This window comes from Silurus meridionalis, chromosome 18, assembly GCF_014805685.1.
Source record: "Silurus meridionalis isolate SWU-2019-XX chromosome 18, ASM1480568v1, whole genome shotgun sequence".
In the NCBI taxonomy this organism is placed as follows: domain Eukaryota; kingdom Metazoa; phylum Chordata; class Actinopteri; order Siluriformes; family Siluridae; genus Silurus; species Silurus meridionalis.
In genome coordinates, this window is record NC_060901.1 from 11,687,172 (window position 1) to 11,705,396 (window position 18,225).

The following is an 18,225-nucleotide window of genomic DNA, read 5'->3' on the forward strand; positions in this document are numbered from 1 at the left end:
AAGCTTATTTATGCATTTACTCGAACAACCAGACAGTAAAGCATTACAGTAGTCTAATCTAGATGTAACTAAAGTATGAACTAGTTTTTCCGCATCCTGTAACAACATCATATTTCAAATTGTAGCAATTTTTCTAAGGTGAAAGAAGGTTCTGGTAATGTTATTCACATGAGCCTCAAATGACAGACAAGAGTCAATAATCACACCAAGGTCTTTGACTGCTGTACACACTGAGACAGAAACACCATCCAGAGATGTTACATAATCTGAAAGTTTACTTGTAGCTGCATGTGGTCCTAGTAATAGTACTTCCGTCTTGCAGCATATATAAAAAGAAAATCAGTGGGCCTAAGACAGATCCTTGTGGAACACCAAACATTACCTCAGAGAGTGTTAAAAACTTATCATTTACATCAACAAGCTGATAGCAGTCAGTCAAATAAAACCGAAGCCAGAAGAGAGCTGTTCCCTTTATTCTAACAATATTTTCTAACTAGCAAGAGAGATAGTAGGATTGATGGTGTCGAAATCTGCACTAAGGTCAACTAAAAAATAGTAAGGAGACAAAACTCTATTCAGAGGACATTAACAGCTCATTAAACTTGCGGCGTCTTTGTGCTTTGACGAGGCCTAAATCCTGACTAATACATTTTGAAAATATTATTCCTAAGTAGGTGTGAGCATAACTGCTGTGCTACAACCTTTTCTAAAATCTTGGAGATAAAGGGGAGGTTTGATATTGGCTTATAGTTGTACAGCTGACAAGGGTCAAGGTCAGGTTTCTTTAATAGTGGGTTGATAACAGCCAGTTTGAAGGATTTAGATACATAACCAGTGCTAATGGAAGAGTTTATTATTTTTAGAACAGGTTCAATAACGTTCAATAAAGGAATTATCAGTTTGAAGAAACTTGTAGGCAAGGGATCGAGAATACAATTAATGATTTTGATGAGGAAATAAATACGATTAATTCATTCTCTTAAATAGAAGTAAAACTTTTAATTGATTGTCTGTTATAATTACAGTGCTATCTACAGGGTTATTTATAAAATAGTTAGGATTTTTGCCTGATGTTTTCAACTGTATTATTGACAAAGCTCATTAAATCATTACTACCTATTGATGGTTTGCATGTTAGTCCAGTGCTTTTATTTTCTGTTTATTTTGCTACCATACTAAATAAAAATCTAGGATTATGCTTGTTATTTTCTATGGAGGTAGAGAAATATGCTGATCAAGTAGCAGGAACGATGGGATTTCTGTATTGCAAGGGGACTATTTTAAAGGTGATAGTGTGTAAACGTAGATAAATAAAGAACTTTCTTGTAAACAGAGCTAGACTAAAAACTTTTTGACACCACCTTGTTTATCAAAAGTTGCAGAGAACATGTTGATGAATCCACATTTTCAAAATTCTACCCGAAATAGTAGACAATCTGGGTACCTTCAAAATATACATTTCAACATATTACAATTTGGGACACAATATCAATAATCTCAGTTACTATTTAGAATGGATAGTATGGCAAATGGAATGCAGCACAGGTTTGACTTTTCTTATTTGGTCATCTGAAATAGTTCTCTAACTTACTTGCTGTTTTAAAATTCATTTTCATGTCATATTTCTTTGCATCAACCAAAATTTTTTAATCAAATTTTGAACAGAATTATATATTTAATATAACAGTGCTGTACATCATCATATTTATTGAGCAAAATCAAAAGGAAATCCTCATTAAAACTATAATTACACTAACATTTGAAAGATAGTATCTTAAATGAAAATTTTTATATTGATTCAAACCAAAATGTGCTCATCAGTACAAATTTTATCTAAACCTTTTGCTTTTTTTTTTATTCTTTTTGCTTTAATATCACTAACTTTTTCCAATTAACCAATTATTTAGCATGACAAGAGCTTGAGTTGCTGTTCACATCAAACATCAGAAATGGTTATAAATAAATCACAATTTTGATTAGATGATTGAATGATTCACTGTCTATTGATGCAATATAAGATGGTTCAAGTATTTAATAAAATGCTGATCCTCTGGGATTTCCACACAACAAAATGGTGTGAAAGAAAATCCAGTGTGCAGCAGTTTGTGGGCAGTGATGTCTTGATAGGAAAGGTCAAAGAAGAACGGACAGGCAGTTTTAAGCTGACAGGAAGGCATCAACAACTGGAATAAGCACTCTTTACAACCATTAAAGCAGAAAAGCATCTCAGCACACAAAACATCTCAGATCTTGAGGTATGGACTACAACAGCAGAAGGCCACATCGTGTTCCACTCCAGGAATCTGAAATTGTATTGGGTGCCCATACTAGACAGGTGAAGGTTGGGAAAATTTCCCTGAACGTTAGCTGTGCCGTTTTAATTGCATAATTGCATGAATGATTGATTGTGCTGATAAAGTGTATGGTCAGTGTTTGTGAATGCATTGTATTATTGCTGTAGAATCGCCAGTCATGCAGTAATCCACTAAAAGTGATTATATGACTAGTTCTCCAAACAAAACATGAGACAGACTGTTAGTCTTTGACGTCAGTGTCAGCATGATGGCAGAAGGCAAGAATGTTCCCTTCACAAACTGCTCAGAGGCGGCGTGTGTGGAGCACACTGATGACAGCCTGTTCGTTGATGTCTAATATCTTTGTTTTATTGCTGAACTACATAGATGCAGCTAAGATGGCTTAGAAGATGAGACTCCTCAAATCATGGCAGGTCTATTTTGGATGGTTTGTTTGACAACAGGATTGACACTTATCCTTGGGTGACATCAACTTGACAAATAGATGCAGAAGCACAGGCTCATGGACACATACACACACAAACTCCTGCTTTCACTCCTGCTGTCCTGAATATCTGAGCAGGTTCACACTCACACACTTGCTCTTCCTATTTTGTACTCTATCAAACACACACTCCCTCATGTAATCTTTCTTCTGCTCTCTGCTTTGCTCTCTGCACTCCCACACATTTATTTACACCCACATACACACTCTACACATAAGTTCAGACACGCACATACTTTCTACTCTTTTGTTCATCTGTGGTTATGTGGGAATATTATGGGTGGATAGTTTGACACAGGGTAGTGGAGAGAGAAAGAATGTGAGAAAGAAAAAGAGAGAAGCTAGGCTTGAAGGGCCACATGCCCATCTTGAGTCTTTATCTTAACATCACTGACAAATTTGTCATTGGTTTTGAAACTAATTAAAAAAACGTCACACTTTTGCTGCTCTACAGTGAATAAACTTGGATACAATTCAGACCTTCACCTTCACACCTAATAGTAACATCTATTTCAGGTGATCACAAGTCACTGCATTGCAAACATGGGAAAGGTATTACTTATATAATGATTATTAACATCTTTCATTAGTGGTTGTCATACCATCATCAAACTGCAATAATTAAAGACAATAAAGAGTATGTAAAAACTTTCTTTCTTTTGGCTTCTCCCATTAGGGGTCCCCACAGCGGATCATCCGTATTCGTGACCCGCATGTTTCATTTGGCATATTTTTACACTGGATCCCCTTTCTAACGCAACCCTACCCATTTATCTGGGCTTGGGACTATGTAATATGTAATATTTGCAAAGCTTTGGCACAAAATAAACTACAGTTGCATTTAATAATGTTTAATTTAATGTCTACAAAAAATAGACAAAATAGGAATTCTAATTGATCGTTATAGTAAATAAAAACTATAGCCTTTAATACAAAATTTAATACAATACTAACATCAAATCATCTGTTTCTAATCAGTTTGCCATATGTTTAATGTTAAAGAAGATAATACCACACTATATAATGAGATAACTTAAGGTGTGCTGTTTAATCTTACTTAATCTTTACCATTTTCACAATATGAAATATATATTTTCTCAGGGACCTTTTTCTTGCCATCAAGGTCTGTGCCATTCCCGTTAGTGATACATTTATAGAGGATAAAATGTATTTATCTGGAATATATACCCTGAATCAGTGCATTTATGTGGAGCTGCTTTGTAAAAATGTTCATTCCTAAAAGCTCTCTCTATATAGATAATTTTACTTAGTATATTGTTATATTGAACAGCTTTAATCTTTAGTGTTCAATCAATAGAATCTCTGAAGGAAATGGGGGGAAATTCATTAAAACAGAATTCTGTTTATTTAGGTCAGGTAAAGACCTAAGTGACTGAGTGGGATTTTGCCACAAGGTATTTAGGTTATTTTTAGAAAACACTAATCCTCTTCTGCCTGCCAGGTCTTGCAAATGTATTGGAAATCAATATATAATGGGTAAGAAGTACATAGATAATTCCAAGTACACAATTTTTACCCAGAATACAACATATACAGTACAGACCAAAAGTTTGGACACACCTTCTCATTCAAAGAGTTTTCTTTATTTTCATGACTATGAAAATTGTAGAGTCACACTGAAGGCATCAAGGGCTATTTGACCAAGAAGGAGAGTGATGGGGTGCTGCGCCAGATGACCTGGCCTCCACAGTCACCATCGAGATGGTTTGGGGTGAGCTGGACCGCAGAGTGAAGGCAATAGGGCCAACAAGTGCCAAGCATCTCTCGGGAGCTCCTTCAAGACTGTTGGAAGACCATTTCAGGTGACTACCTCTTGAAGCTCATCAAGAGAATGCCAAGAGTGTGCAAAGCAGTAATCAAAGCAAAAGGTGGCTACTTTGAAGAACCTAGAATATGAAATTTTTCAATTGTTTCACACTTTTTTATGTATATAATTCCATTTATAATTCCACATGTGTTAATTCATAGTTTTGATGCCTTCAGTGTGAATCTACAATTTTCATAGTCATGAAAATAAAGAAAACTCTTTGAATGAGAAGGTGTGTCCAAACTTTTGGTCTGTACTGTATGTAAACACCATGACATTTAGCTGTCTAATAAAATCTAATATAGCACCTATATATTAGGATTGCATGTTCACAAATGGCTCTGTATTACTCTGTATTGTTTTCTGCTGGTGACTGTTGCATTTGGAATTTTTCTTGCGACAAAGAAGTTTCCAGTTGTATTTAATGGTCATCTCTGAACATTGGTTTGATTTCGGTTATCAGGTTTGTCACACATGGCAATATTTTGTCAAAGTATCATTCAGAGTTTGGTAATAAAAATATTTTGACTTGGAAATTGCTGTTCACCAGTGGTCTCAATCCAATCCAAGTTTTCTAAAATAAAATATAATAATAATAATAATAATAATAATAATAATAATAATCATCATCATAAAAATAATAATAATGAGCAAACAATATCAGGACACAGTGCAAAACTGAGACTCAAGATGATTTGCAATTATTGCAGCCAAATATGGTTCTAACAAATAATGTCCAAGGGATTGATATATATGTTGCAGTTTTAAATGTTAATCAAATGCCAATCATAGGTCAATTTCAAGTTCATGTTGTAACACTAAATGTGGAAAGTTTTAAGGTGGTTAATACTTATGTCACAGTGTGTCAACTCAGTGTTGCCATCAAAAAGGGACACTAAAAAGTGAACTGATAATGGACAGCCAGGCCATAGTAGGGCCAAGAGTGGTTCTCAGGTTCAAGGTTACTCATTTCGACAGACACTATAGTGGATTTATGATGCTGTTGCTTAATGTGTTTCCTGTTCACTCCAATCTCCTGTTAATTTAAATGTTCTGCAACATTTTCAAAAGTATTCTTTAAATATTTAAGAGGTGTTTAATTTTATTTTTTATTGGTGCTAATCCAAAAGTCAAGAATGAAGAAACCGCCATTTTAAGCACCAGGTTATCTCAGACTGTCTTCCCCAAATAAAACTAAGATGCTATTTCTTACTAACACAAAATATTTTATTCTGCAGGAATTGTTTAAGTGATCATCTAGTCTAGAGACTAGAATAGTGCAGAGTGGTAGGAAAGGTAACAGCCTCTAAATTGATTTACAGATTTGCTACTTATTATTTTTCGACTGCTTTACATGCATAAGCATACACAGTACGACATGAAGTAAAATGCTTTTTATGACTTTGCGGTTACATACAATAGAATAATAAAATTGTTAAAACTTTAAAAATATAATAAAATAAAACAGTAGAACAGAGGAATGAAATAGAATTTTTCAACATAAATAAAATAAATCAATAAAAAAAAATCTGGAAGCTGAGTACTTGATAACTAAAGTACTACTTTGATGTATTATTTTTAATTTGTGGTTTAATATATTTTCTTCTGCTGTTAATTTTACAGAAGGTAAAATATGTAAGCTATAAGCCTTACAGAAACACATCTGTGTCAGCATTAATAATTCAATTTCCCCACCTGCCAAATCACAGCGAAATATGTATATATCATGTTGAAAAGTGGATCCGTATGAAATCCAAATTGCTCTTTCACTGCAAAGGAAACCAGAAAAAAAATTGCTGAATGTGATGAAGTAAAAAAGAGAAAAGTGCTCTAATCGTTATCTGAGTGAACACATTGTAAAATGGAGGGCCGTACACTCATTTAGCCAATCTCCACATTACTTATGGCGAGAACAGCTTTTGTGATTTATGCAGCTATTTCTGCTTCTCTAGTAGCTGGTGGCTCCATGAAAAACATGCATTTTGGAAAACATGCTCTTTAGCAGGCCAACTGCTTCCGCCATTATTTCACGATGTGAACACCCATTACTAAAACCCCCCTAAACCTCGATGTGACTTATTTATTTCAGTTGGGACAGATGATTATAATTTGACACTATTGTTACATAGAATTGATATAGTATATCCAGGTGATGAGAAGGAGGAAGAAAGAAAGAAAGAAAAAAGAAAGAAGAAAGAAAGAATATTAAATATAAGATTGTAATGAGTTTAAGCAACAAATATATAATATATATTCGGAAGAAATTTAGAAAGAATTTAAATACATTAGAACAATAGAAATGGCAAGAACATAAAAAATATAATAGATTATTTATAGCAAGAGAAAGAAAGAACAAAAGAAAGAAAGAAAGAAAGAAAGAAAGAAAGAAAGAAAGAAAGAAAGAAAGAAAGAAAGAAAGAAAGAAAGAAAGAAAGAAAAAAGGTGCAAGCAGTACAGTCAGCCATAATGTACTTACACCATTGTGCTGTAGGATATTGACTTATAAATGAATGTGGTCATAAGGTCATATCCCATCAGTGACACGCTGTTGTGTTCAGTGTTAAACACCATCGAGAGAGACACTGTATGAATGCATTTTGTAGTGGCATTCTGCATAATGAACAATAACACTCAGTGGGATAAAAAAGCACACAGTGTGATTAAAGCCCCCAATACACACACACACACACACACACACACACACACACACACACACACACACACACACACAGTTTCTCTGCAAGAACAGTGCTGAGAGTCCACCCACGTATCCTCCTCAAATCACTATCTACAACAATCAGACTTTAACCAAAGAGGCCAACCAGGGAAGACATGTCATTTAACACACACACACACACACACACACACACATACACACACACATACATAAACATGTACTACTACTACAGCATTATGCGTGTGCTGGTCCCCTCCCACATAGGTCTGAAAAGCACACACATTGTCACATGTCTTTTCCCACACATCAAAACACATCCATCATATATCCTTCCATATTCACTCATGTATTTTCATTTGACATACTCAAGAACTGTTTTCAGTCCTGCCTAAGACTGGTTGCCTGTATTTCATTTCCCACATTAAAAGGTGGCAGAAGTCATACAACCCTTTTAGCCATTGAACTCCCACATCCTGGCACATATTATATATATGCATTATTATATATGAGGGTACTGATTTAATTACTTAACATGCAGCCACTCAAAACATTGTGCAGTGTGTATATACTCCAAACACCACACTTCGGGATGGTGCAGATTTTATATGTAGCAGAAGAAGACACCAGCTGTCAGGTCCTCATGCCCACACTTTGATTGACAGTGTGTTTATTTTATTGCTATAGTTCAGTTCTTTCTGCATAATTACACAGTTAAAGTACTGCTTTTTTCTGCTCATATTTGCAATAAACAGTATCTGAGCAGGGACAGTTTTGAAAGTTCATGTTTCCTAAGACATTTGTTTTCAAATTAATAAAGTAATCAATCCAAACTGGTAGGAAAATTTAATATATTTAAGTATATTAAATTCAATATAATGAAAGAATATAAAGGCGAGTCTGCAATGTCAAAAACACAAACAAAAAACACAAACAAAACAAAAAACATAGGCAGGTCAAAAACAGCACTGTAGTGAAAATTGGTGATAGTCATCAAAACTCAGTTTTAACAAATTTGTCTATAATTAACTCCTTACCAGGAGAAGAGAGTGCAATTTTATTCTGGTTATTACCTTACCTCTTCTTATCTACTATGAATAACTAAAGTATTTCAACTATAGAGTTTTCCTGATAATACATTATAAGAACAAATGTTTGAGGAGACCTGATCATAAGATTCATTATAAGTCCCCATTTTCTGTTATAATAACCTCCAAACTTCTGGGAAGATGTTCCACTAGATTTTGGATGGACTTGTGGACAGTTGTGCTCATTCAGCCACAGGGTTCCTCTCTCAATACTGACAGATTTTAGGTGATCTCCTGGCTTTCTATGCCATTTTGCACCTTGTTATCTTCATGTGTTCAATACTTATTCCCTCTGTCATTTCACCTCATTTATTATGACAACTTGTATACTTAAATGTTCTGATTTCTCTGTATGAATTTATTATTTGGCTTGATGGCTACATCTGGTGGAAATTTTGTGTCAATAGCCCACTTAGAAATCCCCTTACTGATAGAAATGCTGATGTGTCAAATACTTATTTTCCCCGCTGTATTGTGTGTACACTTCCTGCTTTATCTCCCAAAAATCCAGCATAATAGCTAATATAAAGGCAATGGCTGCAGGATTTCTGGTTTGAGCATTAACTCTTTCATGTTTGCATGCTCTCAATGTCAACACCTGGTTTCCTCAAGGTCTCTGGTTTCCTCCCAGCTTCCAACAACATTCTGTGGGGCAAATTGGCATTTGGTGTGTTTGGACCTGCTATCCATCTATTGTATTCACACCTCATGTTCAGTGATTGCTCCTGACCACTTTATCCAATGACCCTGAGGATAAAAAGGTTATGAATGACTAATGACCTAATGTAATGCGCCAGAATAGAAATGAAAAACATTTCTGAAGATTCACACTGCACTATATAACATTTGTTAATTGTTATGCGAGTAATGCCCTTTGCAGTAGTGATATCATAGAAGGCTGCAATATGCAAATAAGCCCTATGACTAATCATTAAATGAGAGCTGTGAGCATTCTGACTAGTCTCATTTCAAATGAGAGTTCCTGTGGGGGTTTGGATGAATCACAGCGTTCGCATCATCCAACCAACGGAAATTGTTTTCTTCAAACTAATTCAGGCAAAGTCTTTAACCATGAATATTAACAGGTTTACAAATGTGGTTTTAATAGGCTGCAATTATTCATTTTTCAATATTGCATAAATACAGTTATATGGGGAATGAAAAGCTGTGCCAGTGAGTATGCAGCATGTGTTAATCTTGTGATACAGTTGATCTGCTGAAGATTGTAAAGGTATTAGCACACAACCATGACATATTTGCCAAATATTTATTATTATTGCATCCATAGAGGAAAAATTATCAGAATTAATGATTAATTAAATTTCTTTCAATTATACTTATGATTTGTTGGTCAAATGTTATATATTATTTTATAGGTTATTTTTTTCTTTCAAGAAAATATAAATTTTTTAACCAAAACTCTTTTCATATGTTGAGTGTGATTGTAGATGTCCTCTAAACCTCTAAAGACACTTTTTTTTTCATATGGTGGGTTAAAAAAAAAATCACAAATGCCAGAAGATGTGAAATTGATGATTAAGAGTTATCAACTAAACTAAGCTCTATGATCCCTGAGAGGTCCCTCAACCTTCCCTTAGGCAATCTCGCACAGTTCTACACAATGTGTGTTTTTTACGGCTTTTCCAACTGCAATAGACTGTCAACACATCTGTTTTGAAGTGTAGTTCTTCTTTGTCCTTCTCTTGTTTACATTGTATGCTTTGGACCACTGACTCTAAGGCTCTTATTTTCCAATATAACTGATATCAAGAGTGATTTATTTTTCCTTGCCACAGTCGCCCTAGGATTGTCAGGGATAAATACACAATTCACTTTAATTCTTACGTTCTACAAAGCTGCTTTGAGAAAATGTCCATTGTGAAAAGCGCTATAGAAATAATCTTAAACTTGAACAGGAGGTAGGCTTATCTTGGTATTTCCGTACATCCATATTTATTTATTTATTTATTTTATTTATTATTTACTTACTTATTTAATCTTAATAGAATAAGTAATTATAATTTATATTTAATTTTTCATGTATATAATTTCTGCACATTTGCTGTGGTAAAGGTGACAAGCCTGCATTACATAGCAGTTACAATTTCCATGAATTCTTGGAACTTGGATCATCCGGAGCATTTTCACATTCTTTCTGTCTATCATTTTGTGTGCTCTGATTATTGAAAAGCATAAAACAATTAAAGGGGATTAGTCTCACAGAGCACACAGAATACAGTGTGCACTTTAGACAGTAGCTATGTTCTTTAGTGCACAATGGAAACATCAGAAAGATCACATCAAAATCTGCTTTAAGACATTGCAATGTTAGGTAGATAGAGGTGTGAGGCCATCTAGTGGAGATGCAATTGCCACTAGCATAACAGGCTAATCAGCAGCTTTATTTATGCAAATTTATGCAGTCAAAATGAACCACAAACTCAGTTAAACTAAATTAATTAAATTGTTAAATGAATAGTCAATACTAAGTATATGTGTGATCTCTCAGATATTGAAGATTTCTTCTAAACGTCTTGATTTTAAACTAGTAAACAGCGCAGTGAGACAATTTTATACATTCGCTTTAAATAAATACAAAGGTGTCCTAAACCCTAATGACTGCTTTGCTTAAACAATATAGATATCAAGTGATCATATGACATTCAATACTGATTCTATGCTCACTACTTCTTAATACCAGACTTGCTGCCACCAAGTTATTTGAAACATCAGAACCATGACAGCTGTGTCCTGTGTCTGTTGCAAGACTTGGCTTCTACATGGGGTAAAATGCGTCAGTGCACTCTGTACAAGTCCAGCACTGGATTAGATTGGTTCACCATTAAGTGTAGCATGTATTTAAATGTAGAAAGCAGCAGATCCAGAGTCCCCTGGTTGACCCTGAGCTCAGGGTACTGTCTCTGTGGAGTCTTATATGGGTCTTTGTGGATTTCTTCAGACCTCCCGAAAAACATTTCAGCTGGTGCACTGACAATGCTAAATTGGCCCACGGGTTGAATAAATGTATGTGAATGTGTGTGCATGTATAAGTGTATGTGTGTACATACGGAGCAGAAGCTCATGTAGCAAAATGCAGAGACAACAGTGTGTGTGAAGAAAAGAACAAATATGTAATAGGAAGCACTTTCTTGTCACAAAAGGACAACAGCATAAAATTTATATTTAAATGAAGCAGAAATGGAGACATTCACTTTAAAAACAGTTATTAACATTATCTTCCCTACAAAGACATTATTCATTTATTAATTACATAATCTGATAATTGTCTTATCTTAATCAGAATCGTGGAGTCTTTCTTGGGAATAGCCCAAGGCACAACTTCCATGGATAAGACATTAGTGTATTTGACAAACAAGATCAGACACACAATCACACCTAAGGGCAAGTTTGTGTAGCCAGTTTTGTCATGTTGGAAGATGAACCGTTGCCCCAGTCTGAGATCCAGAGTGCTCTAGAGCAGGGTCTCATCAAGGATTTCTCTGTACATTGCTGCATTAATCTTTCAATCATTCCTGACTAGTCTCCCAGAACCTGCCACTGAAAAACATCCCCACAGCATGATGCTGCCACCACCATGTATAACTGTAGGGATGGTATTCGCCAGGTGATGAGCAGTGCCTGGTTCCTCCAAGAGATGATGCTTGACATTCTGGACAAAGTGTTCAGTCTTTGTTTCTCATGGTCTGAGAGTCCTTCAGGTGCCTTTTGGCAAACTTCAGGCAGGCGGTCATGTGCCTTTTACTGAGGAGTGGCTTATGTCTGGTCACACTACCTGATCAGGCCTGATTGGTGGAGTGCTGCAGAGATCTTGTTTTTCTGTAAGGTTCTCCGCTCTCCACAGGGAAACACTGAATCGCTTTCAGAATTCGGGTACTTGGTCACCTCTCTGACTGAGGCCCTTCGCCCCCGAACACTCAGTTTGTCCAGGTGGCCCGCTCTAGGAAGAGTCCTGGTGGTTCCAAACTTCTTCCATTTACAGATGATGGAGGCCACTGTTCTTATTGGGACCTTCAATGCTGAAGAAATTTTTCTGTACCCTTCCCCAGATCTGTGCCTCCATACAATCCTGTCTCGGATGTCTACAGACAATTCCTTGGACTTTCCGTGTGTCTTTCCAAATCTTGTCCAATCAACTGATTTTACCACAGGTGGACTCACAGGTGTAGAAGCATCTTAAGGATGATCAATGGAAACAGGATTCAACAGGAGTTATATTTTAAGTGTCATGACAAAGGTTGTGAATAATTATGTACGTGATTTTTATTTTTATTTTTATTTTTTATTTTTGTAATAACTTTGCAAAGATTTTAAAAAATTCCTTTCACGTTGTCATTATGGGGTACTGTTTGAAGAATTTTAGGGAAAATAATTAATTTTATCCATTTTAGAATAAGGCTGTAACATATAATATGTAAAAGGTGAAGCGCTGTGAATACGTTCCGGATGCACTGTACATACATACATATATACATACATACATACATAAAACTGCATACCCTACTTTTAGAAAATATATGCATACTGTGTATCTAATTAAATACTTAATGTAGAACATAATGTAGATGTTATAGATTGGCAGTAATGGTGCTACACAATGATTGTATTATAAGAGCATCAAAATAGAGATATTTTTTTTGTCAGGGTCTGCTCAGCAGCTGGTCATTTTTTTTTCAAAATTTTCCTCGATCTTACTATGATTGAAAGTGGATTTGAGAGCAGCAACAACATCACTGGGGGGTTCTGTTCACCTTCCCTCAGGCAGAGAATGGCACTTAACATTCGCACAGGCTATTTACAGCCCAGAGGAAAAGCAACATCATGGGAGATTAAAGAGAGGATGACGGGATGTGTTGTGCAACAGCATGAAAGATAGCAGTGTTTTCTTAAGGTTCAGTGACCTGAAGAGAAATGAAGTAAAACAGGGTCCGGGCACACACTAATGGGGTACTGAGGGCTGCAGGCTGATAGAGGATTGATGTACATTTATGAGCTTCTGCTGACGTGCTAGATTTCCCAATTAGTAAAGAGAATGCAGGGCATTACACTACAATGTCATTGTTTTATACCTGCCAGTATTGATCTGTGTGGCCAAGTACTCATTAGAAATAGTGTCAAGTTTGATTTGTAGAATTCAAGAGTTATATACATATTAAGTTTGTAATCTATCGTACCAGTGTAGATTTATTCATTGCTAGAGACTCAAAGCACTTTTGTACGTTGCTCTGGACAAGGGCGTCTGCTAAATGCCGCAAATGTAAATGTAAATGTGCCAATGGTGGTCAGTTCAAGATAGAACAGTAAAGAGTCAGTAGATGAATATTTACCACATTCACTTTTCCTAAACTTAAATCATTGTGCATCAAATCTAATTATTTTCCCTCCAATGAAGAAACCAACACTATAAATTAAAACAAAAACAAAAAAAATGCAGAAATGCACTCATTGGGTAACAAAACAAAACAAAAAAAAAGCCAAAGTAAATAATTTTTTAAGATGTTAAGTGGAGCTTTTGTGTCTGGGTCAGAGCTAAAAACAGGGTTGTTGACTGCATAAAACTATATAGCATGAAACTACATAATTATAAAACAGAGCACAAAAAGTTCATAACTCAAGAAAGAAAAATCAACATATAGCACTCTGGGGGAACTGAAATAGACGCAGGGCTCACAGGATTCCGGTGGAAGAAATAGGTGCTAATTAAGGACACAAAAATTGCGACATCTGTTGGCAAAAATTGGAAACGCACGTTAAAGGGAAAGAAGAGACCTAGCAGGATCCCTCAGATCCTAAAACGTTTCCATGTATTTTGAGAGCTGCTCAAAATGTCAGAGTGAACTTTTGACTTAAAATACGACATATGTAGAAATGTAATTAAATATTCAAGCTAATCATTATTTATATTAACTATTTAGACATGTACCTACCTTTAGGGGAATTAGCATTTGTTTATACATTAGCATTTGTTTATACATTAGCATTTGTTTATATGTTCCCCTCCAAAAATATTAGAATGGAAAGTCACTTTGAGCTCAAAAGACAAATAGAGGACAATAGACCAGACTCTACAAAAGGAGAGTAACACACAAAACATCTTTTGAAACACACAAAACATCTATAAGAAGCTGTATTACAAGCTTAGAAAAGCATCACAAAAGGTGACTGCAACAGTTTGGTGATGTCAGTTGGTCCCTGGCTTGATGCAAGTGATATGCAAACAAATATTAATTGTAATGTGCTTTAAGATGATCTGTTTCCCATCCTTTTCCTCATGTAAAAATTGCATTAGGTCACATATCTACTGTAGATATAAGCATTACAAGATAAAGTAAAAAGATTAAACTAAAATTCCGATCTATCATCTCATATCTTTTCGATTCAAATCCAAATATTTTTCAATTCTTCAACTCCATCTCCATATGCGGATACCAGATAGGAATCATTCAACACAACTCAACTGCTACTTATTTATTTGCTGTGATTTTTTTTTTTTGTTGATGTTGTTAAAAATACATTTTACAGTTCTGTTAAGAAGATTTTTGCCTTAGTGAGGTTAAGTGTGCTGAATTGATTCTTTTAATGCATTCTTTCCACATGCATTTTTTAATGATGCTTTTATGCAGCTATTTTACTTTTTTACTATTTATGAATTCATTTAAATTTTTTCTGAATCTTCAGTTACCACTTTATCCTGGTCAGGGTTGCAGTGGGTCTGGAGTCTCTCCAGGGCATTCATTGGCCCACTGTCTTTTAATTATAGTAATTGAAAATAATAATATATATGTTTCATCCCCAATCATGTACTATAATCAGGAGGAACTATAAGACATCTCTATTGTTTTCCTATCAATTTACTGTTTCTGCTATTATTGTGGTTTCTTATAATAACCCTATTGACTTAATTTTTTTTTATTAATATGATATCTCTGTGTCTAATGTCCTTGTCTCATTAATTATTTTCTTTTCTTTCTTTGACAGATCACAATTGAATGGAGGCATTGAGGTTTTAGCCATAACTCTTCCCACCTATTTAAGAGTAATCTAAACACCTGTGCCTTGAACAAGCTCACTGTTTTTTGACACTCTCTTGGTGTATAGAACACACTCAACCCTCAATATAAAAACAGATCCTGATGATGACTTCAGTTCAGCTTTTTCTCTGCAAACTAGACTCTGAAAATATATATGAAGGCTGGATTCACACCTTTGGAGTGGAACTCAAATCAGTCTGTGTGAGAGGTGATCCCTCACCGTGCAATATCAGTCGACATTAGTCTTGTCATATGGAAGTATATTATGGAGTGATAATTTATTTTTGTAATGATGTTTACCTAATTTCTATTTTTCTAATGTGAAGTTTCCCTTCCCAGTGAAGGGCCAAGTCTCCCCAAGCACACGTTAAGCTTAGGTGCTTAATATAAAGGCTTCAGAAAAGCAAATGCTCACTTTTTTAATCAGGGTATGTATGTTATATTATTGTTTCTACTATATGGGAATTATTTTAGTCTTCAGTGTAGAACAGGAGCCTCATTAGGCTTTTCTGATTTACCAAAGTGGGTCTCAATTTGCTGTTGATGTGTGGCCAAAAGCTTTTTTTCCCTTCTTTATACTATTTGTTTTTATAGATTTCCTGAATTTCAAGCCATTTTTCATCCGTTTCTTTAATAATGGACAATTGAAAACCAAAACGGAATCCTGAAATCAAAGGGACACTGCTGGAATCATCTTTAAGGAAGTGTAAAACCTATGCCTAGAGTGACATAATGCTATTGTTAGATATTTTGATATGATATGATGAACTTAATCAGTGTGCTACCTTTATTATATCCTGCAATCAAGTGTTGCTTTGTTATACCTCTGTTCTGTGTAAAACCATGTCTTTATATGACATGCCCATTGTACCTGTTTTACCAAACCATGTTGTTATTGTCAGTAGTCTAGGAACTAGGCACTGGAGTTTTTTTCATCATTTTCATAATTTAATAACAGTTCTGATAATAAGAATACTTTTACTGACCTCCAACTGTCCTTTAACACCCAGAAAAACAAGCAGCAAAGTTGGTCTAAAGCCTTCTTTTCATTTAAAAGTCATCCCTTTAAATGTCGCAATGTTTTTCTAAATTGTTAACATTTTGACGGTCTGAAGTCATGAATAAAGTAAATGATTGTTGGTGTATCTTTTTAGTGATACAGTAATGGAATATAAAGAGACATCAAACATTGAGTTTGTGGCATTTACATTGAACAGTGTAATAATCCATGCTGTGCTCAAATCAATTATTACAACTATTGATAATAATAATCTTTTATTGGTGCAATCTGTGACTTACTAATAATTATTTATTAATGCTAAATGTTTCATTATTTTCAGCATATTTGAAGCTGTCGAATTTTATCCATCAGAGAATTAAATGAGCTTTTGAATTTAAAAGTATAAAACACAACCAAACAACCAGGAAACAGCTTTTGGTTCCATATATTTTAGGAAATACTGTTATGTAAAGAAATAATAATGCATTTATAAAATTATTAATATAATTAAGTTGCTGTTAGCCTTGTCTCTGATTACATAAATTATATTGTCTGTAGATATGCAGTAAAAAAAAAAATCTAAAATCCCTGAAATAATAAAGATAAGGTTCAAATTATTGCATTTGCCAAATATAATACATTTCAGATCTATAACAGATTCTATAGCCTAGTATAATCATTGTGAGGAATAAAATATGTGGCTACTCAAGTGTAAAATTGCATAAATGTGTGTTTCTGCTTTCTTACATTTCTGGGCTTTCAGGATAATTTAAATTTGTGACAAGTAAAGTAAACAGTGTGCTTGTTTCCTAGCTGAGGTTTAAGGGCAAGAATGTCTTGTGACCATGATCTTTCATACACTGTGTAATCTATACAAAAATGTCTTACTAAATCACACTCATCCACCCTCCAGAACAGCTGATGGCATTGATTAAAGAAGCTAAGATGATGGCAATTTAGTATTGATATATTGCTTTTTGCCACTTACTCAGAAACCAGACATTTGGCGTGTTGTTTGTGTTGGCGTGCACCATTGTTGCAAATACAGCTTAATAATGCCAATTCCGAGTGGGGGAAATGTACCATGTGTGCTATGGAAGAACTGCTGTCTATTAAACAACCTCTCCCATGCTGTAGGAGTACAGTGGGGAGTGAAGTGGGCATCCAACGTGACTAAAAGGCCCACTCCTCTGTGTTACGAACAAAGGGAATAACAGCAACCGAGAAAAAATGTTTGCCTGCTCAGTCCCATGGAGAGGAAAGAATGAGAGCCCTTACTGACATTAGAAGGCAGTGTGGAGGTGATGGCAGTGGGTCTGAGCAAGAGCTTTTATGATAATGAAATGCAGTGCAGCCTGTGCATATGTGGAGATAACTCCTAATTTCATTAAATGCATTACTTGTGGCTGCATCTGATTCTCTAAGTTAAAGACAACTCTGAACAACGCTTGTTAGCCCACCAATAGAACATTGAGAAGGTCAGCGTGAAAACCCCAAAATATGGGACATTAGTTGTGAATGCAGTTGGTATCAAAGAAACCAGAGCAAAACAAAGTGTGATTATGCAACATGTGATTAGCAAATGCCTGACTAAATTTGTGATATACCACATATCAAAGTGTCCAGGATATTCCACAGTTTTTTTTATATCCATTTGATAAAGCAGGGAATCTTTACTAAGTGCACACATAATGGCTGCACTAGCTGAGACAGACAGGGCTCAAAATCAATGCTGTAAGTTGAGAGACCTATGGCCTCAATAGTGATACAAGAAGACAATGCTGTGC

General features: G+C 35.1%; 1 protein-coding gene across 2 annotated transcripts in view; it reads left to right on the forward strand.

Moving 5' to 3' along the window:
- The window catches only part of LOC124400785 (potassium voltage-gated channel subfamily A member 5), a 38,419-nt gene extending 20,391 nt beyond the window's left edge, over positions 1-18,028 (forward strand). Inside the window, exons 2-3 of one of the 2 annotated variants that reach the window (XM_046872546.1) lie at positions 15,386-15,646; positions 15,765-18,028. The gene's annotated coding sequence lies outside the window, so the exon portion shown is untranslated. Of the gene's footprint in view, positions 1-15,385 lie in introns of both variants that reach the window. The other variant, XM_046872545.1, reaches the window with a different exon arrangement.
- Positions 18,029-18,225: the final 197 nt, after the last annotated feature.